This window comes from Silene latifolia, chromosome 11 (genome assembly GCF_048544455.1).
Source record: "Silene latifolia isolate original U9 population chromosome 11, ASM4854445v1, whole genome shotgun sequence".
In the NCBI taxonomy this organism is placed as follows: domain Eukaryota; kingdom Viridiplantae; phylum Streptophyta; class Magnoliopsida; order Caryophyllales; family Caryophyllaceae; genus Silene; species Silene latifolia.
The window spans coordinates 54,359,792-54,362,812 of NC_133536.1; the positions used below are offsets into that span (position 1 = coordinate 54,359,792).

The window sequence follows — 3,021 nt, forward strand, 5'->3', positions numbered from 1 at the left end:
TAACTCCATTAGCTATAGATAAGCTCACGGTCATTGATCCAAGAACGCAACAATTATTAAATGACAATCAACAAACAGGTTAATACCTAACAAAGAGCAAACACAAAGAGACTACAACATAAGATCCTAAATCTACCCATCTTACCCATCTCTCAAGTTTATTATTTTAAGGTCAAGTTATTTATATTGGGGTGCACAAACGTGCGTCGGGAGCAAATATGCTCTGATACCAACTGTGATACCCTAGCCTATCGCGGCAAAGTAAACACGTAATTCTAGAATAAAACTGCATGGATATGTTTGTAATAGGTTCAATTGAGTAAAAACCTGTAATTTTAAAACCTGAACCTGTTATAAAGATATCCAAATTGGAAGGTGTCAAACATACAAGGTCTAACTAGAAGAGTCATAACATAACCATCGCTAAAGTCGCGAATAGCAAATTATACAACCAAATGTAAAGAGGGAGACATATGTCCCTAAAATGTATGTAACATAAAAAGTATTTAAGGGTCACAATAAAATAAAGCCAATCTAGGTTCCAAGGTTACTTTGCTCGCTAGCTCGTCCATGTACCCAATATATGCATCACCTACCTGTCATTCGCATTTTATACAAATACGAAAGCCACAGTCAGTGGGGAGTAACTCCGAGTTCTCCCAGCCACGAAATGTCATAATTAATATAACATGTATACATAAGAATATGAATACGAATCACACAATGCCTTAGCATATAGATGCTAGACAATCGTGCTTATCATGTGAACAACAATATAACACCACATAGTCCTAGCATGTGAATACTAGACCGACTCATACTACACTATCATGTGAATCACATAACATCCAGGAATCCAAACTCTATCAACCATAGCCGGCTTGCATCTCACCTTCTATGATTCATAGAATCATCAAACAAGAAAGGGCAATATATCAAAGACAGGCATAAGTTCTTAGTACGGTCAATAGTCACTCAGAATCGAGTCTATACCACGAGGTAGGGAAGGTAATCGAACCGGTATCTTGGCTCGGAGGTTCTATCAAAACATGGCCAAGACACAACACAACCCTAGCCTAAAATCGCAGAGACCTAGACATGCGGATACACACCACCGCACCCAAGACCCACAATTTTATAAAACCATGTGAGTACCCTAAGGAGTCCACCAAAGGGTTGGCTAGTACTTAAGCTGACCACTTACTCTCAAAATAAGTAACGAGGTCATGCCCCAACTTGGATATAAACCCACCAAGTCAGGAACACAGAGGCTATTAAGCAGTGAACATACACTCGTCAAAGACTATAATGACCTATCTATGATGAAGGCCGAAATACTCACCTAGGACCTAGTCCCAGCTAGTCCCAGCTTGAATACTTTAGCCCTCACCACACAAGACAAGTAGGATACCCAATTAACCATAAGAGGGCAAAGAGTCCAACTTACCAACATAAATGCTAACATTCTATCATGTGAAAGGCTATATAAATGTCTATTCAGCAGATAATCCAACCATATCCTCAATGTCATCAATAACCAAATTATAGCTAACCATCAATATCATAGTCCATGAGAATAAACTACAATGGCTAAAGGCAAACAAGACTCAAGCATAAGGCATCCAAAGCATCCAACAACCAACATGTGAAATGATAATTACAAATATCAAGGCATAACATAAAACCTCCAATAACAACCAATCTTACCTCAAAGACAAACCCTCGACCCGAGTCCCGCGACGGATCATCGGTCAAATCGAGGCTGACTGGTTTAAACCTAGTTTGACCAAACTCGTTCGGTCAATCTGGCCCAGCTCAGAGTCTTTGCCTACTTTGGCCCAAACCATAAAATTTATCACAATATAATTCTCATGCTATTTCTAATTTCTATCATGTGAAAAAAACGAAAGTAACACATTATCAATCACCTAAACACTTAACAAACAACAGGCACAACATCAACTACTAATGTGACATTAATTCGTCGAGTAACTCGGAATAGTTACCTTACGCTAGCAAAGAGACAAGTAATAACTTGAGAAAGCTTCTAAAACCCAAAATTACTCTTCCTCTTCAACCACATATGAGCCACCTAAAATAATTATGTGAAAGGACGATATTAACGAATTATCTTTATATAAAATATGAGACGGAAATTAATTTAATTATATTTTAAATAAACCAAACTAGCGTCAAAACAATTTATGGACACGGCTCAAAAGTTATTATGACAACCTCAAACTCGGCCTAACCACCAACTACACATGGCCTCAAACTCGTGACTTAGCTAGGCCACTGCCAAAGCCTTTGCTAAGCTACAGCCAAAGCCACTTTGCCAGCCATCGACTCGCCTAAAAGCAAGCCACAAAGAGTCCGACACGACCACCACCCGACTACCCATAGCCACCCTTCACCCTACTTCATAACCTCACCCAAAAATCAGTCCAAAACAGAACCCAAAAGATGCCTAAGTTCGACCCCAACTCCAGTCCTCAAATGCAAAGTGAAAACCCACGATGACGGCTCTCGTCCCGCCCAAAACAGTACCAATCGTCCCCTTAAGACTCCATTCTCGCGCCTAAAAACAGTCCTAGCCGAGCCAACTAAGTCAGCATTTAAAATGGTTTTAGAGCGGAAATCCACAAGTATAAAGCAACTCAAAAACAGACCCTAAAGACTACGTAAATCGCCCCAACACGAGTCCAAATTAGTCCAAAACAAACCCTACATGTCAAGATACACCGTCTCAACTATAAAACACACCAATTATCACCCAAAACAATCCATACATGTCAAAGATACACCGTCTTAAATATACCACTTACTAGCTAGCATCCCAAATGATCCCTAGAGGTCAGTATACACCGTCTCAATCATCTCCACATATCAGTATACACCGTCTCAACTATACAACTGACTAATTAACATCCATAAGGATCCCTATATATAATTATACACCGTCTTAATTATAAAACAGACTAACCAGCATTCGAAATAAACATATTTTACAAGTAATATCGA

At 39.3% G+C, this 3,021-nt stretch overlaps 1 long non-coding RNA gene across 1 annotated transcript; it reads right to left on the minus strand.

Annotated features, from left to right (window-relative positions):
• Positions 1–330: 330 nt before the first annotated feature.
• LOC141614857 (uncharacterized) lies at positions 331–2,088 on the minus strand. The gene is made up of 2 exons (XR_012529416.1): positions 2,007–2,088; positions 331–596 (listed from the first exon to the last, which is right to left on the minus strand). It is a non-coding gene; the product is annotated as an uncharacterized LOC141614857 (long non-coding RNA).
• Between the last annotated feature and the right edge of the window lie 933 nt (positions 2,089–3,021).